The sequence below is a fragment of the Antechinus flavipes genome, chromosome 2 (genome assembly GCF_016432865.1).
Source record: "Antechinus flavipes isolate AdamAnt ecotype Samford, QLD, Australia chromosome 2, AdamAnt_v2, whole genome shotgun sequence".
Taxonomy (NCBI): domain Eukaryota; kingdom Metazoa; phylum Chordata; class Mammalia; order Dasyuromorphia; family Dasyuridae; genus Antechinus; species Antechinus flavipes.
In genome coordinates this window covers 130,453,287-130,479,677 of record NC_067399.1, presented here as the reverse complement: position 1 = coordinate 130,479,677, position 26,391 = coordinate 130,453,287, and the positions used below count along the sequence as shown (strand labels likewise).

At 39.3% G+C, this 26,391-nt stretch overlaps 1 long non-coding RNA gene across 1 annotated transcript; it reads left to right on the top strand.

Annotated features, from left to right (window-relative positions):
• The first annotated feature begins 3,419 nt into the window (after nt 1-3,419).
• On the top strand, nt 3,420-6,427 carry LOC127552394 (uncharacterized). Its single transcript, XR_007951360.1, has 3 exons — nt 3,420-3,583; nt 3,714-3,802; nt 5,984-6,427. It is a non-coding gene; the product is annotated as an uncharacterized LOC127552394 (long non-coding RNA).
• Nucleotides 6,428-26,391: the final 19,964 nt, after the last annotated feature.

Here is a 26,391-nt window from a genome sequence, read left to right as displayed (position 1 = left end):
TGCATTTATGGATAGAAATTTGAGGCTATGGATGGGTATTATTGTTGTTTCCTTTCCTGGACATTCTTTTTTTCTAGGAATTTCTAGGTACCTCTCTTGTTATTCTTTCAAAATTTATAGCTATCTTCCATCATATCTAGCTTGGTGCATACACATAGGCAGATTTCTCCTTCTATTTTCTATCTATTTTTTTTTTTTCAGTTTAAGGCTCTGAGTATATATGCCAGACTTCTGACATTCTTGCTAACCTCCTTTGTTAAGGTTCATCTCTGACCAGGAGCCATCATTCCTATATTTCAAACTGTTGTCCAGAAATCAAATAGGTGTTTCGTTCCCAGACACAATCTTATATTTTCTGTGTCCCTTTCTGTTTTCTATTTTAATTTTTTAATTTTTAATCAACAAAAACCTATTTTTTATTTCTCACATTGACTAAAAAATGAAAAAACCTTGTACATAATAAAGCAAAATAAATTCCCCCATTGTCCATATCAAAAAAATTTATGCTTCAATCTGCATCCTGAATGCAGTCCATTATTTCTCTATCAGAAAAAAGTAATACGCTTCATCATTATTTCTCTGAAATCTTGGTTGGCATTGTGTTGGTTAGGGTTCTTAAATTTTTAAAAATGTTTGTCTTTATGATATTGTGACTACTGTATAAATTATTCTCCTGATTCTGCTTTCTTCCCTCTGTATCAGCTCATATAAATATTTCAGAAGTTTTCTGAAATTGTCTCTCTCATCTTTTCCACAGCTAAAGAATGAGTCTTCCTATCTTTCTCAGCTGCATGTACAACAGCTATTCATGGAACTAGTCTCACTTTGATTAGCACAGAAGCTTTGACTTGCTCCATTTGTAGATATCCATTTGCTTTAGCCTAATGTAACTCACAACTCCATTTAATAGATAAACCATCCACAGACTCCCAGAAGCAGGAATTACAAGTATGTGCCATCATTTTAGCCTTTTCATAATTTCTTATAGCACAAGAGTATTTTATTACATTTATATATGATAGTTTTTGTTCAGATTGTTAAATTGATACCACTTTAATTTTCAGTTCTTTGCTACTACAATGAAGAGCTTCTATTAATATTTTTGTATATGTAAATTCTTTTCCTTTTGCTTTGATCTTTTTGGATTATAGACCTGGTGGTAATAATTTTAGGTTAAATGGTATACAATGTTAAGTAATTTGGGGAATATAACTCAAAATTGCTTTCTGGAATGTCTGGATTAATTCACCAATGATGTAGTAATGCATCTTTTTTTCCTACAGTCCCTCCAACATATATAAATTTCCTTTTTTTTGTCATTTTACAAAATATGGTTGTTAATAGGTTGGATATCTTCCTTATAAAACTACCTGTTGATATCCTTTTCCATTTATCATGTGAAGAATGGCTCATTATCTTGGGCAACTATTCATTTCCCAAACCTACATCTGTCTTCAGAAATCTTTATCTTTAATAGGCTAATCTGCTTTAAAAAAAATACCCTTTGCTCTGTTCGGGTCTTAGGTTTCTTGTCCAAGACTTAATAAACCTTAGTCACTCTTTTTAGAATGATTAATACTTCTATATTATTCTCTCCCAGGGAATCACTAGAAGGTTTATTTAATTTTGGGAGGTTTATCATCTTGTCCATAAAACATGCTTAAGGAATATAGCTGACCTCTTGATTATTATTATCAGATCAACAAATACCTTTCTCTGTATTATTCAGAAAAGAATCACCAACCGCTCCATTGTTTCTTCTTCCTTTCTCTCTGTCTGGCCTCTCATTTTTAAGGAATTTTCTGCATAATTTTCTAGAGGACAACTATTTCTTTCTCAGAAGGTTCAGCTCCCTCCTCTTCAGGAAAAGTCCCCCATTTAGATTCCATTGTTCACTGACCTCATTTTCCTGTTTCACATTCTTCCGCTATCCAAACTCTTTACTTAGGTTGAGGTTTCTCTCGTCTCTAAAGATCTTTTTTTTCACAAGAAGTCCTTTTTCTTTAAGAGGAAGAAAAGGTCATCTGCAGAGTTAAAAGGAAGTCTTGAAATAACTTTACCTTTTCTTCTCAGAGGGAGACTAGTTTGTACTTTGAATATAGATAATTACTTGTCCATGGAAGACAGACATTTCCCATTCTATGCAATTGCTACAGGATCCTTGCTGCTCTCCAAACATTCTGCAAGGGAGTTCTTTGTCCTTCTTTCTAGTAATATTTTGGCTGAACCCCCAAAGTCACTGACAGATTAGGATACTTGGGATAGAATAGTTCATTGGGGTCTATCATGAGCTCCACCTTTCAGACGACAACTAACTGGCCCATAGGGTCACAGTTTGAATGATCGGGATAACTATATATTTTCTCTATAAGCATCTGTTCATCTTTAAAAGCACTGTTGGTCCACAAACACATCCTTATTATATGAGGGCCAACTGATACTTCATCCTGCCTTGGCTTGTAACTGGAGACAGAATAAAGCCTTTTATTAGTGGTATTCTGAATTGTAACAGCAAGTGGGAGCAGTGGATCCTGGAGTCAGGAAGATTCTTCTTCCTGAGTTCAAATCTGCCCTTATACACTTACTAGCTGTGTGATCCTGGTCAAGTCACTTGACCCTGTTTGTTAGTTTCTCATCTGTAAAATGATGTGAAGAAAGAGATGACAAATGATTCTAGTATCTCTGCCAAGAAAGCCTCAAATGGGGTCGAACAGAGGCAGACAGAACTAAACCTTCTAAACAACAAAATTCTGATTATAAACGGTGGGTGAAAAAAATTGGAAGGAAATAACCTTCACTAGAGAGTGATTTGAAAAAAGTACTAATTTGCTAAATGGCTTGAATTGTTTCTTTTTTGTTATTCTTTACACATCTTTTATTAAACCTGTTTTTATTAAAAATGTTTTAATGCTTATTTTTAGCCTGTTGCTTGTGGAGGAACTGAATGCCTCTAGTGGAGAGCTAAATGGGAACTAAATTCAGATGGTGCTGGGGCCTGAAACCTGCCTAAGGATGAAACATTATTGAGTTATTTGTTCCATGTGATGTGAGAGCCCTAGGAAGGCAGAAGGTGGAACTACGCTGCAAGCTTGCATTGCAATCACAGGGGAAGAAAGCTCCTGTGAATTAGGGAGCCACAGATGCCATTCACATTCTTCCTGTGGTTCTGTAAGACAATTCTGCAAAAAGCCATTTTGAACAAGTCTTGCATGTTAGGAGGATGTCTGCTAAGAGCGAGGCTCCCCAGCTGGGTTCCAGGGACCTGGAGCTGAAGGCATCCAGGTGGTGTAAAGCCAAGTGATGAGCACACACAAGGAAGAGGTGCTGGGAAAAGGAGTTCGCTCAAACTGTGATAATGAAAGGGGAGAAACAATCCACCAGCCGTGCGCTCTAATCGGTCAAAGACCCATCACGGCCCAGCTGGGCTCAGACACAAACAAAGTCACTTTTCCCGAACTAGCAAGAGTGGAAATAGGATGTGTCAGCAAGACAAAATCTCTCCTCGAGGCGCCTCTGTAGCATCTATTAGAAGTGGAGTCGGGAGACTTCTTGTGACCGTGGGGAGCCCGTGGTTAAGAAAAGGGTAATATTAGCTTCACACGGGGCCATGGTGGAAAACGTCTCCTTTTTTGGTTCCCATGAAATAGTCACCTGTGAAGTGCTTTCTGATGTGGCCCTTCCCTTAGTTTTATCCGGGTCATTCTTCCTTTCAGGAATTTTGGAAGGATAGACGGGGCAACAGCCGAGGGGCCAGACTGAAACGTCAATCTTGGGTGCTGACCACCGTGTTCCAGAACCCAGGGTATCCGGTGCTATTTGATAAGGGTAAAGATCAGAGAATTATATTCTCACCCTCCTTCCCAAATGTTGTCTCATAAATTCAGTTTGATGTTATTCATCTCCTGTTCTAGCAGGTGGGATGAAGTATTCAGCTGCTGAACAATTGATTCAGCTCTGAGGTGGCTGCAAGGGATATCTGGCAAATGCCTTCTCTGAGAGGCGGGGGGATTCTTAGGAGAAGCTCCCACATGCACTTGGTGGAATCTTCTTCCCTTGGTAACTTCACGGCGCTCTGTTGAGCCTTGTTTATTGTGACTGCGCCCAGCAATTCTGATGCATGTTCATGTTTTGTCATTCAGACTATGAACTAGGGGACAGAATTCTTTTTCTGCAGTGCTTTAAATACAAGGATTAATGCACTGAGACACTTGGAGTAAAGATTCTTGATGATTGTGATTATCACAGTTTCCTGACTTAGATTCAGCCCAGAAGTCAGAGAAGTTTGTTGTGGGTTTGTTTTGCTTTGTTTTTCTCCTTTCCTCTTTCCTTTTTCTTTTCCCTTCCTTTCTGTCCCTTTCTTATGTTATTTTCTTCCTTCTACTGCCCTTTCCAATCTTCCCTCTCCTGTCCTTTACTCCTCCCCTTTCCTCTCAGCTTCTCTTTTCTCTCCACTTCTCCTCTCTCCTCCCCACTGCTCTTTAGACCTTCCCTCTCCTTTTCACTCCTCCCCTCTCCTCTCCAATCCTCCCTTCTCCTTTCCTTTATTCCTCCCCTCTCCTCTCCTCCCTTCTTCTCTTCTTTCTTCTTCTCTCCACTTTTCCCTTCTTTTTTCTTCTTCCCCTCTCCTCTCCACTCCTCCCTCTCTTCTCCTTTATTCCTTCCTTCTCTCTCTATTCCTCCATTCTCCTTCCCACTTTTCCTTTCTCCTTTCCTTTATTCCTCCCCTCTCCTTTCCACTCCTCCCCTCTTCTCTCTTCTCCTCTCCACTTTTCCCTTCTCCTCTCCTTTCCCCCTCTTTTCTCTATTCCTCTTCATTCTTCCCCTTTCCTTCCTCCAATTCTTCTATTGTCTTCTTCTCTCCTCCCCTTTCCTTTCTCCTCTTCTCTCCTTTTTCTCTGTTGGGGAGGGGGGGATAATCAAGTTGCAGCAGAGAGGTTGGGTGGAAAAGAGGCAAAGAAAATGCCATCCATTTCCACAATTGTGCCAGGACCCACTTCTTGAGCCTGAGGGATGTGGGTTTAACTGATTAAATCAGAGATGCAGAATTAGGCTGAATCTGGGACCCAAGTCATTATTGCCCAGCCCTCCCAATGGTGAGATGATAGCAGTACCATAAATCTAAGACTCATAAATATAGAACTTGAAAAGATGCAAAGATTATTCCATCAAACCCTTCATTTTAGAGGTGAGAAAATTGGTGGAAAATAGTGAAATGATTTTCCTAAGTGACTAGCACAGATACCAAGCATCAGTGAAATCTGAACCAGATTCTTTGATACCAGAGTCAAGTGGCTAGCTGTGAAATTTAACTAAGGATAGATTTTTTTCCCCCATGGTTGCTTTTTTTCCTTCTGAGGCTAGTTTTTCAGAAAACTCAAATAATGGTAACTGAAGGTGAACTTCTCTCCAGGTCACTTCCCAGGTCACCTCACCTCCTGCTACCATTTGGCATATTGCTAATTATATTTCTGCTTCCGTAACTATTTACTGCCTGTTAAATAAAAAGTCTTGGAATTAAAGGACATTCCTACATTTGTAAAACATTTTCAAACATTCCTACATTTGTGAAACATTTCCTCATGAACTCTCCCTCCATGTACATTATACTTTATCTCAGACTCACTCTTGTGCAAATCTAGTTCTTTTCCTATAGCTGTCTTTTCTAAAATCCTTCTCTATGTATTGCATAAGGAAAGAGAGAAGTGGGCCCATGTGAGGAGATAGTCAGCTGTTGGGAGGGCTGATATTTTGTGACTTGAAAGGAGGCAGAAGTGATATCTTTAGGTTTTTTCCAATCTTTCTTCAAGAGAGATTTCCATTCCACCCAGGAGGGAAAGCAAAAGGTTAGAGCCAGAGGCTGCTCTGATCTCCTCAGAGAGAGGGAATACTGAGTTAGAAGTAAATCTATCTGTTACCTTAAATAATATTAATCTAGGAGACATAATCGAGTTCAATCTAACTTCTGATCATTTTGTCATTTTAGGGGGAAAGGAAGACACCAAATTCTCCATTCAAGGCTTTACTCAATTCCTATCAAATACTACCAGTTCCACAATGAATACTCCTATGAGTATTTGATTAGCAAAGAAACCCATTTATCCATGTTACAGCAAAATAGAAATCAGAGAAAGTATACATAGGAGGACAATATCCTGAAATGGAACTGGTCTTTTCCATCTTCTTTCTTAACTCTGGAAATCACAAGTATCTAAAGCAACTCAAGTCAAACTTTGATGAGCCTCAAAGGAGATTGACTTGAAGACTTTGGAATGGGGTTGGTCCTTTGAGAGACCTGAAGAGGACTGGTCTTCAAGAGATCTCAGTTCTCACCAACTTTGCCTTGCACATCAAACCAATATTGAGAAAGTCCCATACCAATGGGCTTTGAGATAGGAGTTATGCAATAAAATAAATCTATGTAGTAATAGTTTACTGTTCTCTTTATTTCATTTTTTCATTATGAATCCTTTATGAAAATCTTCTCACAGTTTTATGAAATCTTTATTTCATTTTTGATAGAGTGATAAGATTCCTTTAAATTCATATACCATAATTTGTTCATTCAATCATCAGTTGGTGGGCAACCATTTTATTTCCACTTTTTCCATCATAAAGAGTATGATTGCATTTTTTTTTTAGATGAAACTTTTTTTTCACTTCTGTCAACCCTTCTTAGGATATAAACTCTATAGTGAGATTATTAGGTCAAAAGGTATCGACAATTCAGTGACTCTTTTCTCCTCCAAATTGTTATTCAGAAAGATTGGATCAAATCATAGCTCTACCAACAGCATATTAATGTTTCTGACTTCCCAGCTCATCTGACATTGCTTGTTTTTTTTTTTTTTTTTTTTTTAAATCATACTTGCCATTGCTATGGGTGTGAGTTGAAAATTGTTTCAATTTACTTTTCTTTTATTATTAGTAATTTGAAGAAATCTTTCATATTATTACTGATCCTTTCCACTTCTGAAAACATTTGGTTATGTGCTTTGAAGTTTTTTAGTTATTGAAGAATAATTCACATCCATTTTAAAGTTATTTGCTTTGTAGAGGAATTTGCACCAATAAAAGTTCTGATGTGATATTGCTACCCCATCATACATAGCTCTTAAGCATTATGGGAAATGTAGTTTCAGCAACTATTTCAATTAGTGACATGCATTTATCCTTAGAATCATTGTGAGAAATGACACTTTGTAGACTATCCCTACCTGCTGGCTATTTAGCATCTCACTTGCTTTCCTTATATGAGCAGTTAACTCTTGAATATAAAGACCGATTTAGGAAACACTAGTCCAGAGCCCTGGAATCTATTTTTCCCCCTAATGATCTGCTTACTGGCAATTTTAGAGTGGGAAACAGGCTGATAATCTTGTTAGGGCTTTTGGGAACAATGACTTCCTGACCACAGATGTACAGTTTTAATTCTTTCCTAATTGTAATAAGACTCTAGATCCTGGTATTGTATCATTAGAATCTTAGACTCATTATTAGACTCTTTGACATTAAAGCATTGAGTCTCCAGATTTCCCTTTAAATACGCAAATAACCTTATATCTCAGCAATAGATTAGCTTCTTAGAATTGTTTTAACCATTCATATAGAAAGTCCCTACTCCAAGTAGGGAGGAGAGAGAAGAGTAATGTTCTGCGGTATAGGGTACACAATGGGGAGTGAAGGTCCTTATAAGTTGCAACAATGGAAGGAACTGGACTTTAAAAGTCATAGGGATCATCTTAACTGCTAATAATTCCCCCGCCTCCTAAACATGGATAAGACCTCACAAAAAGAAGGTATAAAATGTTTTCAAGAACAGTTCTTGTTTATGCAAGGATTATCCATACCGTACTTTTCACACACATTTTAATTTGCTGAGAAGAGGGAAGACTTTAGAAGAAAGAATAAAGCTCTCAAGAATCCAGCTGTAGCTAAACTTGTGACCCATCCTTTTGAGATCCCCTGTTTCCAAATATCTCGGTCAGATGGGCAACAGGGTCTGGCACACAGCTTCCCAGGGAACACCCACATCCACAGCCACAGGGAAAGGGACACACAGATACCTAAACCTTTCAGATGTATTGCTATGCTGTAATTTTCCACCTGTTTCCTTTCTCTCTCCTATAAGGATCTGTAAAAGCAATGAGATGAGAGTCAGATTCTGAGATATCAGTAGTGAAAGCTTTGCTTCTCCCTAATCCTATCTACTGTCTGCAGGCAGCCCCACGTGGCAGAGTGTGATGTACTTGAGCTATTGACCACAGCTTCTGCCTTTCCATTCTGACAACTCAGCTGTCCTGGTTTCCTCGGCCTCAGACTACATGTTTCTCCCTGGGGGTTATCCATGGATAATATTATTTTTAAAAATTTATGATGTTTCACTCTGAAATTTAGTCAGTAACATTGACAGGGAAATGTATACATATATTTGCATTTCTTTCTGTATTTGAATTTTGTCACTCACCTCTGAGTAGCCTCTGCTTAGCTTTATATTCAGGGATGGAAGTATATGTGATGTGTTTCTATAAAGGAAAGTTCATCAGGTGGTAGCAAGTAGGAAAGTTCATACCAGTAATGGTTATTGTAAGACTCTGCAAATAACAGAAATGAGAAAAATTTCTCTGGATGCTTTCAGAGAGCAAGATTGCAGGAAACAGCAGGGACATATCTCAAGAGGATGAAGGAAGCTGGAGAGGAATTCAAAGACTGGAGAAATGACTTATAGGTAATTGAAAGTTGACTGCCTTTGAGAATTTATGTTTCATAACACTTGTAATTTAGGGGCAACTAGATGGTGCTGTGGATAGAATGCCAGACCTGGAATTAGAAAGATTCATCTTAAGTTCAAATCTGGTTGACCACTTACTGTGGTCAAGTCACTTAACCCTGCTTGCCTCAGTTTCCTTATCTGTAAAATGAGCTGGAGAAGGAAATGGCTGACCATTCTAGTATCTTTGCCAAAAAAAATACATTATTACAAACAGGCTCACAAAAAGTTGGATATAGCTCAACAACATTTGTATTTATATATCTTAAGATAGTAGTTCTTTACCTGGAATACATAAATAGGTTAATGGAAAGGTTCCAGGGGTTCTATGAAGTTGGATGGGGGAAATCTTTGTTTCAATGTAATTGATTTCCTTTGTAATCTTAAGTATTTATTTTATACATTTATAACATGATTCTAGACTGCCAAAGGGTTTCACCATACAAAAATGCTAACAAGTCCTGCTTTAGGAGATTTGCAAAATGCTTCCCCCATAATAACCCCCATTTTTACCATTTTATAAGCTCTATTTTGCCTCTTGAGTAGTTTAGTGATTGGCCCAACATCATAATAGCTAATAAGTATTTGAAATTAGATTTGAATCTTAGTCTCCTGACTCTATATCTAAGACCCTTTCTAGACATCTAAGAATATTTTTTCTCAAGAACACAAGAGGGTTATCCATACCCATTTCCAGACACATGATCCTTTAAAACATGGCTTTTTGAAGTTGGTAAGCAAGAGTTACCATGTGCCTATCAAAAAAGAAAGTTAAGACCCATGAGTCACTGAGGGAGTCACCTAAACTCACATGGTGAATCAGGGGGTTCAGTCCACTCTAGGCCCTTCAGCCTCCTCTCTCCATAGGACTAAAATTATCTGCTTTATTTCTTCTCCATCCCCATAAGGCTGTAGCTATATAAAGCCTTGGCTACCTGTATAGAGTGAGAGGGTTAACATCCTGAAGGTGGGAGGGCTCTTGCTGCAGCATCCTTCACCTCACATCTGATGAGCATTTGGCTTGCATAGGGCTTGGAGATCCCTGAGGGTGGCAGGTGCTACATATTAACATAATATCAACTCTTTTGTCAGGCAGAGTGCTCACTCCCAGTGGGTTGCTTGGCTCCCTAAAGTTTAGAAATATGCAAAAATGACTCACTGGGGTCTTTACACCTGGCCGAACCTCTTAATGACATTTCTCCCCCCCCTTCCCTTGGGTTTGCCCATCAGCCTACGTTCTGCAGCACGAGCTCTCTTACCTGTTCTTTCCTTTTCTTTTTTCTCATCCCTCTCCCTCCTTCTCACGATTCCTTTCTTGGAGCCTCTCATGCAGCAAGCCATTTTTCTGTGGTTGTCACTGGCTGCTCCTCCTCACTGCTACAGGGATGTGGAGTTGAACTAATGATGCAGCAATTAAAAGTGATTAGGGTTATTGCTAATAAAGAGACTTCATAAAGTTGATTAAATGTATTCATTAATGAAAGTGTTGGAGGGGGTTGGAGGAAAAAAGGAAAAGAAAAAAGAAGGAAGTCCACCCAATAAACACACATACTGAAATCTGAGAGTGACCAAGAAGAGCCAAGTGTTTGGCAGTGAACTCGGGCATCCTGGCAGCCGGAGGCGAGGTGAGATTGCCACAAAATTGCTTCCCTGGGCACATAATTCAGTTCTGCTCAAGCCGAAGTGGTAATAGAAGTGAGGACCGAAAATGCTGAAGCAAAAAAAAAGAAAAAGGCCCCAAGCATCTTGTGGAATTTCCCAGGGCTGAGATGGATTTTGGCCTTCCCCTTTTCTTTAGCTGGATGGTGTGGAGCTGTTATTAATTAATATAAGCAAATCTCTTTTACCTCCCTTTTCTTGCCAACTCTGGTTCATGGGAATAAGATAAAGCTGTAAGGGGAGACAACGTGTTAATGTTCCTTTGATCATCTCCTTGCTGGCTGGGGATAATAGTGCCACATTAATCATGGCCCTCTCTGCTTGGTCTCTTTGGCACAAGACTTGGAAGTAGGCGGCCTGTGATGGGAGACAAGGGCAGCTTCCCCATCATCAGACCCAGGGTTTCCAGAGAGAAAGCTTCTTTCATCTAATTCACTCAGCAAACATTTAATAATGAGCATTGTAATAGACACCAGGGAGATTTTCTTACTTAAGACATGGTCCCTGCCTGCATGGAGCTTATAGTCTGGTGCACAAACCATAAATAGATCATTGTTATACACACACACCAGGCAGTAACAACAGAATGCTATATAAGGTCCAAGAGAATACTTGAAGAAAGAAAACTTCATGGGAGAAGTGGTATTGAAATGTGGGGAGCAAGAAATTCAGTGATTAAGATAATTGGTCAATTCAATATTGGGAGGACAGTAGCTAGAGTAGAGTAGAGGCCTATTGTATTAAAGTAGAAGGAAACAGGGCAGCAACTTTCCAATCTATACTTCATTTAATTTAAAAGATTAAATTTATATTTGAAGTAGTGTTCTAGGTCTTGGAGATTTGAAGGTAGATAAGACAGACTTTATTCTCAAGAAATGCACAGTTTAATGTAGATAGAGAGGTATACATTAATGAAAATCAAAGCATTTTTTAAAGGAAGCCTATTAAAACTAGTCCAGTCTATTCCTGAATCATGAATCCCTTCAGCAACAAACCTTTCCCCTTCCCACCTCCTTTTACCCTCAGGCTTGACCTAAACACTGGGAGAAGGAGGTCACTACCACTCTGGGGCAGTTGTTGTCAAGGTAGGAGTGTTAGGTATTCTTTCCTTGACATCGTGAGAACTGACAAAGGACTTTGTGAATTCTAAGAAAGATTATTGTTAATTTTATGTTCTAAATCAAAGATTATGAAATTTTGATAGGAACATAATGAAGGGAATCTGTGCTTAGTAAATTCTCATTTCAGAATTTATACTGTATTCTAAACAAATTGGAGAATTGAAATGAATTCAACAAATGTTTCTTAAACTCCTATTATTGTGAGGAAAAATATTTAGAATACATTTTATGTACATTATCAATTTAATCTAGGAAAAAAAAACATTTACTTACAAACAAGTGGTATTGTACAGTAATGATTTTTATCTTTTCATTCTAGCAGGCTCTCTAGGGATCTCTATTAAGCAACACTTTGTTAATCCTGTTCCAGTTACAATAGGTACTTAAAGGTAATAAAGCTGTATTTCTTTTAATATAATCTATAATACAATGCTTTCTACTAATTTCATTCTCCCCCTGTTCTCTTGCTCATTCCTCTACCTCTCTGTGTCAGCCCATCCTGTACCCTATGGGAGCCTGAAGAATAAGGTTGTTCTATATTTCGGACAACCGCAGTTCTTCATGTTGGCTCTGGAATGGGAGGGTGGTCCATTCATACTCTGTACATCACTTCCTACACCCCTTCTCTACCATAGGGACACTCCTGGAAGAATCAAACATAACAGTCCCCTTTGCTGTGAAACATAGCAATGGTTTGAAAAGATTTACAAGACTCCAGTGTAACTGAAGAAGTACGGAAAGAGTCAGCAGGCAGCTGAAGCTTTTAGTTATAAACTCCCATCATCCATCTCAGCCCATCCCACCTCTTCCCTACCTGAGACAGGCAGTCTATCTTTCAGTCAATAAAGAACACTTACAGAGCCCATTCTTGGTAAAGAATTCTGTGCTGCTGTTTGAGAAGCTAATCTCAATTTTGCCACTAACTAGCTGTGGGATTTTCATGGGGTTATGTAAATCCCAAGGCCTTTTCTCAAATCTTCAGCTCTACCTCTATCTCTATTGCTGAGACTCAGTTTAAAATAAATCTCTCCAGTTTAGGACAGAGGCTACCTTTCTATTCTGCCTCCTTTAACCCCTCTGCCCCAGCCCATCCAAAGACACCTCTTCAAGCCTTCTTACCTTTGTAGCTTGGTTTATTACAATTGACTTATTAAATTCATATTCTCCATGAATGTCCTTCTGCTTCTTCTCTACCTATATGAATTCTACCCTTCCTTTCAAGTTCTGCTCCATCTCCTCCACAAAGCTTCTCTTGATATTTCCTGTCTACATTGTTTAGTACCACGCTGAACATCTACCATATTTATTTTATAAAATATTTATTTGGCTCTTGCTAGACAATGGCTATTGTGCCTTTTCACTTGCATTTTCATTTCCTAACTAAGCCAACTATTTAACTAACTAGCTGACTCTATCTCCACACACACACACTTTTCTTTTGGCCAGCCACTTGAGATTAGTTGACTTGCTCAGGATCACACAAGCTAGTACGTATGAAATATCTGAGATCAAATTTGAACTCAGGTTCTCCTACTTCCAGGTCCAATACTCTATCTGCCACCTAAGCTGCCCCTCATAATACAATTTTTTGAGGACAGGATGGTATGGTGGGGAGAGTACAGACTTTACATTCGGGGACTTGGACTCAAAGTCATGCTGTCCAGTTCCTACCTGTGTAATCCTGAAGTCACTTTATTTTAGATCTCATTTTCCTCATTTTCCTCATTGGTAAAATGAATAGACTTGGACTAGGTGACTTCTTTCAAGTTCTATTTCTAAAAGAGGGATTACTGATGGATCAGAATTATAACTACTCAGGGTAATGAGACTTTGACTTATGGTGACAAAGTTTAGAAGCATGGCTATCACTTGTATTCCTTTAGCACTGTAGAAACAGCTAAACCAGTACCTCGTTAAGCAGAAATAGTGAGCAAGAAAATAGGAAACTACCAGATGGGACATGGCAATCTTGGTCCAAGCAGACTCTTCCCTAGTTGCTGCGACCTCTTCCACTCCTGTGCAATAGCCACCCCAGCAGGTTTTCACGGCGCATTTTTATGCCGCTTGTTTTGGGCACAAGCAGTTACATCTCTAGAGACTGGAACTCAGCTCTTTGGACTCCAAATGCAATGTTCTCTCCAGGATCCCACGAATCCAGCTGAGTACTCATCCTCACTTTCCTGTCTGTACAATGAGCCTGGGAACACTCACACGACCTTCCTCGAAGGATAGCTCTGAAGGCAGGACTTTCTAAGGCACAAGTGCTGTGGAAATGGAATTTGTCCATATTGTTTCTTCCTGTCTCCCCCAGCTCTCTGTCCAGCGCCTTGCTCATAGTAGGTTTAAAAAAAAGTCGTTGATTGATTGATTAACTTCTGGATGGAGTCTGACTAATGTCCAGGCCCCAGCTGCTCTCCCAGAAGTGAAACTCTTCCCACCAGGAACAGAGAGCGGTGGAGGTTTTCTCCCTCAGGGGAAGCCTCCAGCCAGGCCCCAGCAATAATATCTATCGCCTGATGTTCTATGATGAGTTTGCTCTAAAAGCATTTTCTTATGCATACGTGGAGTGCTGGCATTTTGCTCAATATAGAGAAGCCAGTGAGGCGTTATTTGTCTATGGAGGCTTGGCACCTCGGGCAATTATGTCTGCAGTCTGGAAAACAACAGCAGTCAGCCTGCAGTAGAGAAAGAGAGAGGAGGAGAGGGGAAAAAATTCTATCATGTCAGAATAATGAGATCTGTGATTTCAGCACTTACTGGGTCAAAGACACATACAATGTGTTATCTGTAATGCTTTCCTTCTGACATTTGGGGAAATTGCATTTATGCAGAGGACACAGGATACTGGAACTCGGTACTTCACGGATGCCATTCAGTCTTGACAGGCCGTAGTCCTCCCCCTGCCCCCCATACTCCCCCCTGCAGGGGCCTGGGTGCCTATAGACTGGCCCCAGGAGCCGTGGTGAGGGGAAGGATGACCAAACCCGGCTGGAAGTGTGGCTGGTGGGGAAGGTGGTGGGAACCGATTTTGCTGTTTTAAATAAAAATACAAAGAAAAGGGAACTGACAAGTTAACCGACACACAACCCCCCTGTCCCTCCAATGAGGTGAGTACAATTTGAACTAGAAGATAAAAAAGTAGATTCCCAGTAGAGTCTTCTCTAGGAATTTTAGGGCTCTAGGAGGGAGTTACCAGGGACCTCTCAACTATAGTCAGAGGACCACTTTTCCTAAATTTAAGTCAATTCATTAGTTATTAGATGAATGGATTAGAATTCTCTGCCACACATTTTCTCTGGACAAGCTAGATTCCAATTTGGGACCAAACCTCCACATTTTTCCATTTTTTAAAATGTTTTCTCTTGCCATCTACTAATTCCTATCTACTAGTTCCTGCAAGCACTAGAGACTTTTGATTTCTGAACCAAACTCATGGAGGCTACCTCTTGTTGTCTCATGCATTCTTTTTCCTTCATCTCTCCTCTTAGTTCCCTTTATCAGCAGGAGCAGTGATGAAGTGATTGATTATCCTGCCCCAGATGTCTCATGAAGTTTTGAATTTCATCCTGTCACATCACAGGCAGATTGAAAGGAAGGGAATCTCTCTCTCTCTCTCTCTCTCTCTCTCTCTCTCTCTCTCTCTCTCTCTCTCTCTCTCTTTTTCTCTCTCTCTTCTCTCTCTCTCTCTCTCTTTCTCTCTCTCTCTCTCTCTTCTCTCTCTCTCTCTCTCTCTCTTCTCTCTCTCTCTCTCTCTCTTTTCTCTCTCTCTTCTCTCTCTCTCTCTTCTTTCTCTCTCTCTTCTCTCTCTCTCTCTCTCTCTCTTTCTCTGTCTTTCTCTCTCTCTCTCTCTCTCTCTCTCTCTCTCTCTCTCTCTCTCTCTCTCTCTCTCTCCCCTTTCTTCCTCCAACTCCTCCTACTCCTCCTTCTTTTCTTCCTCTCCCTCCTTCCTTTCTTATTCCCCTTCATCCCTCTATCTCTGTCTCTCTGTCTTTCCATTTCTCTTTATTTCTCTCTTCTCTCTCTTTTTATTACTTTCCTTTTCTCTCTTATACAAATCCTTTCACAGAGAATATCCCATGCAATATGACTAAAGTGGAAAGAATATTGGCCTTGGGGCAAGATGCCCAGATCCTAATCTCAGTTTTGCCACTAACTAGCTGTGTGATTTTCTTGGGGTTATGTAAATTCCAAGGCCTTTTCTCAAATCTTCATTCTCCTTGACCTCATTGTAGTTGATACTTTGAACCATGACTTCTTCACTGATAATCCCTCCTCCCTTAGGTTCAATGATGTCACACTCTTTAGTTTCTTAGCTTCCTGTTCCATTTTTTTTTTTTTCCTGATTTCATTAAGTGGATAGTTCTCTAAGCTTTATTCTCAGCCCACCTTCTTTTCTTTCTCAATTCCCTTTCCCTTGGCAATTTTATCCATTCTCAAGGCTATCACATCCATGCAGATAGCTGTGTGATCCAGGGCAAGTTACTTAACCACTCTCTTCCCCACTTTCCCCTACAGTAATATGTAGTTAATATTGGCACTTACCTTCCGGGACTGTCAAAATCAAATGAGATAATATTTGTAAAGTATTTTGCAAACCTTAAAGGATGATGTAAATGCCAGATTATTATTATTAATTATTGTTATTTTTTTAGCCTTTGCCTCTCAAGCTTCAGACTCATATTTCTACTTGCCAATTGGGTTTCCCCTTCAGCCAGGACTTCATGCTTAATATGCTCAAACTTCAAATAGGCTCTTCTATTTGACTTTATTATTGCTATCAGACATTACCATCCATTCAAATGAGAACCTTCTCCTGTACTTCTTGCAGTCAATTAGTTGCCAAAGTCTGATGATTCTACATTCTCAAAAATCTTTTCTATCAATTCTCTTCTATCCACACCCATATTACCATGTCAGTACAAGCCTTTTTTACTACTTACCTTTGCTATCAGAGGAACTGGTGTTCTCACCTCCATTTTATTGCCTCTTTAATCTATCTGTTACCTCTCTGGGTCTTGGTTTCCTCATTTGCAAAATAAGAGGAGTATACTAATAATCTCTAAGGTCACTCCTAGTTCCAATTCTATGAAAGCTATAAACTCTCTGGGTATCAATTTTCCTGTTTTGTAAAAGGAGGGATTTAGATTCAATAATCATTAAGGTCCTTTCTAAGTTAAAGAAATTCAATGTCAACATGCATCCCTCTTCCTGAGGGAAATGATTATTAATAACCAATGGTTTGAGGAGATCCAAAGCTTCCTTTCTTTTTCTAAAGTCTTGATTTTAAAAGTCCAGTCTCTTTATGTACATTGCTGATGAGATTTCTTGTTCAGACTCCTCCCAGGTAGTGCAGCTACTGTATCTTACTCAGGCTTGGGTGAGGCATAAATTCTTTGAAAAGATTGCCCATGGCTGGAGTTAACCTAAGAAGTAGATGACTTCAGATCCAGCCTTTCATTGTAAGATTCATTCTCTCATTAATTGTTAGCCAATCAGAATTGATTTCCACCCTGGGGATCACCAGCCTTTCAAAGGGTATATAAACTGAGTTTATCACCATGATTGTTTTTGGTCTAAGAGAGAACCAAATAATCATTTTATTAATAAACGTGTTGGACTTATTAATAAAATGATTAAATTACCCCAAAATTATGTCTCATTCTTTTTAATCACACCTTCTTATCCCAGATTACCATCAGGTGATCCCCAGGGTGGAGCATTCACCAAAGGAGAGGTAGTTGTCCAAAATTCTATGCTGATTTAGTGGCAGATGCTTAAAGCTAGATCTTCTTACTGTCCAGTGTCCTTTCTGTCTTAACTTGTAAATTATGACCAATTTTCATTTTCCTTTGTTGTTGGTCAGCCATGCCAGCTCTTTGTGATCCTAATTAGGGTTTTCTTGACAAAAGTACTGGAGTGATTTGCCATTTCCTTCTCCAGCTCATTTTACAGATGAGGAAATTGAGGCAAACAGTATTAAATGAGTTGCCCAGGGTCACACAGCCAAGTAAGTATCTAAGACCAGATTTCAATTCAGCAAGATGAGCTCTGCTCCATCCACTGTTCCTAGCTCCCTGTAGAATGTGTAACATTATCTAGCTACCAAAGAAAGACATGTCCCATGGGAAAAATATTGACAGATGGTAGCCTCTCCCCCCACCCCCTTTTATTCCCCTATGACTCCATTCAATTCCCATAGCTCTTGAATCATCAGCTCTGTGATAAGGAAGTCAGAGATACGATCTTTGCCCTCAGTGAATTTACAGACTAGATGAGAAGATACACAGGAAATAGAATAAGATCCAAGCCAGAATTAGATTTTTAAATGAGATATAATTGAGAATTATCATGTGTAGTATGAAAAGTAGTGATTTTGGATAATCAGGGAAGGGAAGTCTTATAATAAAGAGATGAGACTTGAGTAGGACGTTTGTCCCCCTTCTCTAAAACCCTTATAGACAATCCTCTTGAATCAAAGGAAGTTCCATAATATAGTAGAGAGAATATCATATTTGGAGGGTGAGGACCTGGTTTAAAGTTCTAGCCTTACTTTAGGTAAAACCTAGCTCTCTGGCCTTCAATTTCCTCATCTGTCAAATGAGACCAGACCCCATAATCACTAAGGTCTAATATATATTCTAAGATCATTTCCAGCTCTGGTCTTCTGTGTCTTAGGGATCCTTATAGTCCCAAAATCAATGATCCTGGGAATTTGCCTTTAGCATGGTACCTGGTACACAGTAGGCAGTTAATAAAAGTTTATTGATTGATTGACATGACCTTTCCCTCAAAGATCTGCTGTAAGATCAGATCAAGAAGTCAGGAATCCCATTCATGGGTCTGCATCTTTCCTTGGGTAAACAAAAATAAACTTTGAGTATCTCCGTGGTCCCGAGTAATCCCATTTAGGAATGAGGATGCGAGAACTCGGTACAATGAATGTAAGAGTACGTCTGACCGTGATGACAAATGCCGTCCTGTAGGACACTGCTCAGTAGAGCTTTTTACCAGAGGGAGGAGGAGTCGCCCCTTCTGACTACCCGGAGACCAGGGAAGGCTCAGTCTTTCTCGCTTCCCAGATCAGCTCCAAGAGGGCTTGGTTGAAGATGATGAAATTGACTTGTGGTGATGTAAAATGTGTAGCCCCATCCGGTGGCTGATCTTTTCGGGCAATTATTTGGAAGTAATGAAAGTGAATGCATGACATTTAAAAAGAAACTCCTCTGTCAGCAGGAAAGCTGCCACATTCCTCTTATGCCTCTGAGAATACGCTTAGCTTGAAATAATGTTCATTTTAGCCGAGTTGTAAATTACAAGTGTGTTAGGGTCCCGGGGGATTTATTACCTTTTGGAGGGAGGTTATGGGGCCGTGCGCATTGGCTGCCTCATCTGGTACGTGTTACAAAGTGGCTGTGTAGCAAAGTTTGGAATCGAGTATCTTTCCTTTCTTGCCTTTCCTCTCCTTTTTTCTCCCCCCACCCCCAATCCCCCCTTTACGGCTTGTCTCTAGCGGTTTCATTGCCACAGAAACTTCAGCAATAAAGAGCACGGTGTCGCAATCTGTTTTCCCAATCGCTGCTTGGAATCGATCCGACATCATTAATGAAAAATGACAATAGGCTTAGCCATGTGCAGTCTGGACTTGTGCCCTGGCTCCCTGGGGTGAGGGGAGGGGAAGAGGGCTGGGGAGCACCCAGGACTCCAGGTCTTTCCTCAGAATGTGGCAATGTGGGATCAAATCGTCCACGAGTGCAGTGGGCTGCGCCGGAGAGTGAGCTCCCTGACCAGTGGATAGAAGGAGGCAGCAAGGGCACTACTGGGTAGGTGAAGAGACTGAAGCTAGCATGAGCTCTCTGTATATACCCAGGTATTTGGGGTTGCCTCCTGCTTGCCTTATCCTGGGGACAAGGATATTTGAGGATCTCAAGCGGGAGGAAAATTTAGAGATCCCCTCATTTTATAGATGAAGGAAATTAAGTCTTAAAGACGCCTTAAGATCACAGATTTAGGACCAGAAGAGAGCATAGAAGTTATTTTATAAATAGGGAAACTGAGGTCCAAATAAATTGAGTGATACATTCAAGGTCATAGAGCTAGTTAGTGGCAAACTTTGGTCCTTTACGTACAACTTTATTGTCCCTATTACTTTGTTATATCATCCCTTGAACAGCCATATAAAATAATATGTAATTATAATTATATACTAATATATATGTTATATGCTAATCTATAAATTATATATCAGTATATACCATCTATGAGTATATATACATTATATACATGTCATATAATATACTATTATTAGTGTGTGAATATAATATAATATATATCATATGTATATATAACATTTTAGACCAGGTCTTTCTATTTCCATAGCAGTGCTACATGGGTTGATATTTAATAGCTACTTCTCCAGAAAAAAAGATACATACTACATTTTAAAGTTTATTCTGTGCTATTAACATTTCCTCCATACATTTCTTCAGTCTAGACCATCCACATAATACATAAATAAACAAATAAATAAATAAATCCAGTTCTGATTTATAGTGTTGGCTAATTTCTCAGCTGTAAATGCTCACACAGCAAAATTAACAATTAGGAGTTTGTTCAAATTGGATCCAGCTCCTCCCTGCTGCCACCCCCAATCATATGGCAGTCTTTCCCTCTGGAACCATAATCTTATTGTGTCGTTACTTTTTTTTTTCATGCAGGGTGCCATTGGGCATTTCCCATAATATTGCAAGTCCAAATTCTTTACATGATGATAGAGGGAATTTGTAATCATTTGGGAGTCAGTGTTTTCTTGAAATGAGGATAAAAAATGGTGACATATGATTATTCAGAAGACTCTCCATTCCTGAAAAGTTTCAAAGCTTATGCCCCTTTAACAAATTGGTGGCCTCAGCATGCAGTCATAGAAAAAGTAATGGACTTGGAGCCAGGAGACAAGGCTTTGGTCCTGTTGTGTCCATTAACCAGCAATATGACCTGGTTCTGTCATAGCCATTAACTAGGGATGAGGCTTTCAGTGAGACACATAAACTCTTTAGATTTCAACATCCTCACTGGTAAAATGAAATGACTCTTCACAGGTGATCTCTAACATCTCTTCCTACTGCTAAAAGTCTGATTTTTCTCACCGATATGGCAGTGGGCTCTTTGGGGCCTGCTATAATCTTCTCTCTCTTGGCAGGCTTAGCATTTTATAGCTAGGAGAGACCTTAGAGATCATGTTATCTGCCCCTCCTTATTTCTCTCCACCCTTTTTAGCTTGCAGGAAAGGAAATTGGAATCTAGAGAGATTGTGACTCAGTTTCCTTATCTGAAAAATGAGGAGATTGGATTTAGTTAATTTCTAAATTCTCTTTCATTTCTACCATTTTGAGATATGAGGTAATGCAGTGAAAGAACACTAAATTTGCAGTCAAAGGGATCCCATCCTGGCCCTGCTAATTATTTCTGCTGTGATTTGAGGCAACATACTTAACTCTCTGGATTTTGTTAAAGCTCTCTGGGACTTGGTAAAATGAGGGACTGATCTAGATGACTTTCTCTAAGGATGTATTTCGGAACTGTATGCCTCTAGGTTGTATAGAAGTCTCCTCCCCTGTGAGGGAATGTAATAAAACTCACTTCCCTGTCTGTGGCCCGAGTATATCTCTTAGCAGTCCTAGAGAAGAATTTTTAGGTTTTTCTGCAGTTATTGAGGCTGGGCCTTTGGGATTTGTCAGGGCCTCTCAGGCCCTATCTGAAGGCAGTCCTCAGGGGAATGAAGACCAGAGACTTTGCTGACTTCACCTCTGCCTTGTCATTGAGAATCTCCCAAATCTTGCTGTGTTGCTTCCTCCAGTCACATCCGGAGCTGTGTGTGGGGCCAAATTGAGTTGTAGATGTGAATTATTTAGAGGTACCAGTGGAATATGGTTGTATCAGTAACACAGACTCTCAGTTTGTGGCCTTGGGGCGGTCTCCCTTGTACACTCCATCACTATTTTCTCTCATGAATAATGGAGGAGCAGAATTACTCTCCGTGTAGAGGATTCATACCCTGAGAAAACAAGGTTGCTCTGAAATTAATTTTCTGTACTAAAAGAGTGACAGAAAATCAATTAATCGCATAATATTCTATATGGAGGCAAAGTAAAAGGAACAGAGCAAATGGTTGTAGCTGAATAGAAAGAAGCAAATGCCCACAGAGGCCAAGAACTTGGGAGGGTGCTTAGCTCACGTCACAATAATGGAAGATAATATACTCTGCTACACAAAGGGGAGGTGATGATCTCTGCAGGGCAGTCAATGGAACCCATGCTCTCTCCTTTTGACTCTCCCTGGTTGCCGAGCTAATATTTCTCTTATCCCTTGATTTTTGGGGGAATGAATGAGGTTAGCACTTTGCCTCACTCTATTTAATAAGATTTGTTAAACTTTAAAGCCTGATGCAAATGTTCATTATCAATTAAACAGTCAACATTTATTAATCAACATTTATTAAGCACCTACCAGGTACCAGGCTCTGTGTTAAATGCTGATGATACAAAAAAAAAAAATGGGAAGAGACAGTCCCTGCCTTCAAGAGGTTTATAATCCAATGGTGGAGACAACATACAAACAAATATATACAAAGCAAGCTATATACAGAATAAATAAGAAATAAGTAACAGAGAGAAGACACTGGAATTAAGAGGAATTAAGGAAGGCTTCCTGTAGAAGTTGAGATTTTAATTGGGACAAAAGTTGGGAAGGTCAGTAGTCTGATCAGAGGAGGGACAGTATTCTAGGAATGGGGGACAGCCAGAGAGAATTCCGGGCACTGAGAAATGGAGTGTCTTGTTTATGAAAATTCGGTGTCACTGGATCAAAGGGTACATGCATGTTGGAGAGTAAAGTATAAGAAGAATGGGAAGGTAGGAGGAAACTAGGTAGTGAAGGGCTTTGAATGCCAAAAAGAACATTTGTATTTGTTTCTGAAAGCAACAGGAAGATACATTAGAGGTTATTGAGAGGGGTGGGATGTGTGTGATATAAAGTCAGACCTTTGCTTTAGGAAAATCACATTATTGGCTGAATGGAGGGTGGAGTAGTGTGGAGTGGGGAGAAACTTGAGGCAGGCAGATTCACTTGCAGACTATTATAGTATTCCAGATGTGAGGTGATGAGAATCTGTACTAGACTGGCAGCAGTGTCAGAGGAGAGAAGGAGGCATAATCAAGAGAGTTTGCAAAGAAATTTCTAACTGGGCAATACTTAAAGTCCTTTCCCTTCCCTTCTTCTTTTTCTTTCTTTCTTTCCTTCCTTCCTTCTTTCCTTGCTTCCTTGCTTCCTTCCTTCCTTCCTTCCTTCCTTCCTTCCTTCCTTCCTTCCTTCCTTCCTTCCTTCCTTCCCTCCTTTCCTTCCTCTCTTTCTCCCTCCCTTCCTTCTCTACCTCCCTTCTTCCTTTCTTTTTCTTTTTCTCCCTCCCTTCCTTTTTTCCTCCCTCCTTCCCTTTCTTTCTTCCTCCTTCTTTCCCTTCCTCCTTCTCTCCTCCCTTCCTTCATGCCTTCCTTCCTCCATTCCTTCTTTCCTTCATGCCTGCCTTTTTCCCTTCCTTTCTGAAGAGAAATTATTTTATTGTCAAATAGGAGTGTATGTAATTACCAAATTATCAAATGTGATAATGTAAGTAGAATATTTTGCTTTAAATCTCATCTTATCTTATTATCTGACTAATCTTGCTATTACTTTATTTTTCTTCACCTAAACCAGACATCTTAGCAATTTGCCCTCAGTACCTATGGGACTTAATTGAATTAGCAGAGGAACTCCCACCCTAGGGATGAAGTGTCTTCATTGTTGAGAGGAGAAATAAAAACTCATTAACTCCACTTTTATCAAGCCAGATCCAGACCAAGCAATGTTTCACATCCCATCTGAGCCATCTTGCCATTTGCCTTGTCATTACCCTAACTCCTCCCCTACTGCTTGCTACTGAAACAGTTATTAAATTAATACTACCTTATGTCTGTAAAGGGTATATCAATTGACTGACTTATGGATCAACTTAGTGTTTCTCTGACTCCACAGACTAGAGTGTCTTTTCCAGGTTACTACTCTACCAAATGTGTTATCTCCTTCTATTATAATGTAAGTTACTTGAAAGCTGGAACTTTCTAGCCTTTGTGTTTTTGATCACAGAGCAAGTACAAAGCTGGTACTTTAGAACCTGTTTTTTTTTTTTTTTTTTAATCTACTACTCAAAAGGAGCTCTTTCTATTAGAGATACAGAAGTCTCTATATCACTTATCTCTCCTGGTATAAACCCAGCAGTTCTAAAAGACAAAGATTGTATTGAAGCTAGGCATGGTGATTGATTCCACAAAATTGATGGAACCATTAATAACTCTAACCCATATCTTTTTTAAGTCTAATCAGTTTGGATTAAGTTATTTATTGGTATTCATGGAACCACTTTCGGAATTGCTATAATTGACATGTTTTTAAGCTATTAAACTACAGTAAGACTTTTGGGACAAGCTGCATAAAATTGGACTACCAAGAGCAGGTGCAAAATAGAGCAATAAAATTAGAATTGGAAGGGTCTGGAATGCATGTGCACTGTGAGGAATGAACATCTATACTATTGAAAGGAATGACATTAATAGATTATTGGTTTATCAATATTATGAACAATAATAATGTAATAGCACTGGATTTAAAGTCAGATGAGGAAACTGAGGCTCAGAGAAGTTAATTGACTTTCCTTTATATATTCATTACTCTCCTTTGTGCCCTTTATGGTCTAATGGAACTGATCTTTTATCTTTCTTCTCTCTGCCTTTGTAGAGGCTGTCCTCCATGCTTGGAATGTATTTCTTTATGAACTCCAACTCTTTGATGCCCTGATTACCTTCAGAGTTCAGTTCAGTCAGTTTAAATGCCACTTTCTACACAGAGCCTTTCCTGATCCTCCCTCCCCTCCTAAATGATTTTAAGACTTATATATATTCCTATATCTCTAATACATTTACACACACACACACACATACACACATACACACACACACACACAGTGTTTCAGAAGCAGTATGGATAGAAAGCTGAACTTGGAGAGAGAAATATCTGTGTTCAAGTTCTACCTCATACACACATACTAGCTATGTGACTGCCTGGTTCACTTGCTATATTAATAGAGGGAATTATTTTCTACTAATGAAATGGCTCAGTACCTATTATAAATACTTTTATTATATGATATTATTATATAATATTCATGAACACACATTTTATCACCCTCTTAGCACAGAAGAACTTTTTTGGAGGTCAGGGACTATTTTATTTTTTCTTTTGTGTTTCCAGTACCTAACACAGAGCTCTGCTCAATGAATGCTTGATTGCCTACGGTTACAGGAGTCCTAATTAGCAGACTTGGGATTTGAACTCAGACCCTCTAACTCCAGAGTCAGGATTCTGCCCACCTTAGCATATTGTCTCTCATCTCCTTGTCATTTCTAGAGAGAATGGAGAAGCTTCTGAATCTCAGCAGAGATTCTTTCATCAAATCTGACTTTGTATAGAATTTATGAGTAGAAGTCAGTGGTGGTTTTGGAAGACTTCCTTGCTGTCTTAAGATTCATGTTTGATGCTTTACCACATCCACCTTCTCCATTATAATCAAACAAATCACTTGGTTTATCAGTAGCCCACATCCTGACATGCAGGCCTATCATGTCCTAGCTGCTGACATGCAGACAGATGTCCTATGTCCTGTTATTCTGATACATGGCCACATCATACCCTGGGCATCCTGATTGGCAGGTGTGTTGCCCCCCTGATATTGGCTGCTGTGACACTGAGTGCCCCAGCTATATCCTACCTGACTGATGTGTGTGCCTATTGAAATCCTGTGACAGGAAAGGGTAACCCTATCATTTTGTAGTTATAACCAGGCACAGAATGGCCCTGAAACCCCAATAAATTATATGATTTATAAAGCAAGGTTTTGTGAATTGAATCGTGTTCAATGCTTGAGGAAAGTTTAACTGCATTAAAGACTTCTGTGGCTTCTTCCTGGTGTGGATATAGGTGTCCCTTGGTGCTAAGGGCTATTTCAGTGAATAACAACAGCCTCTGGAGGATCCTACCAAATGGGAAATGTGATGGACAAGGACCAGTCTGGCTAAATTCAACAAGGCTCATTCCCCAGAGCTCTACCAATGGAGGATGAATTCTTGTTGGTCTTAGAAAATAATGAAACCATATACTAAGATATAGAGGAGGGGCTTGTGATCTGTATTTCGTGGAGAACATCATATTCTTTAAAAATAAAGCTAAAGGAAGGAGTACTTATTATCTTGGACGTTGTCATTTGAAAAAGGCCAGTAATTTTTGTACATATGTATTTTAAATAATTTTCTGTAATGTGTCTTGTAGATTTGGCTGTTTCTTTATTGAACCATTAAAGTGGCCATCATCTGTGCTGGCTTTTTTCTCTTTGGTACTAAACAACAACAAAAAGAAGTAACATTTATATAGTATTTTAAAGCATTTTACAAATATTATTTCACTGTATCTTCACAAAAATAATACACAAAAAATTATTATCCCCACTTTACAGATGAGGAAACAGTCTGAAGAAGGTTAAACAATTCACCTAGACTCATACAGCTAGCAGGTTTCCGAGCCTGGATCCAGGATGCCATGTTTAACTTTCTCACAAGGCCATTTAACTATAATGTGTCTTGAGGCAGCAAGTTCCTGTTTTTTTTTTTTTTTTTTTTTTTTTTCCTGGATGTGTTCATAGGCTACTTCTTTTGTTTGCTTCCTGCCTCTGATCCTAAATGAAGAGAAGGAAACACCTCAGAGGTC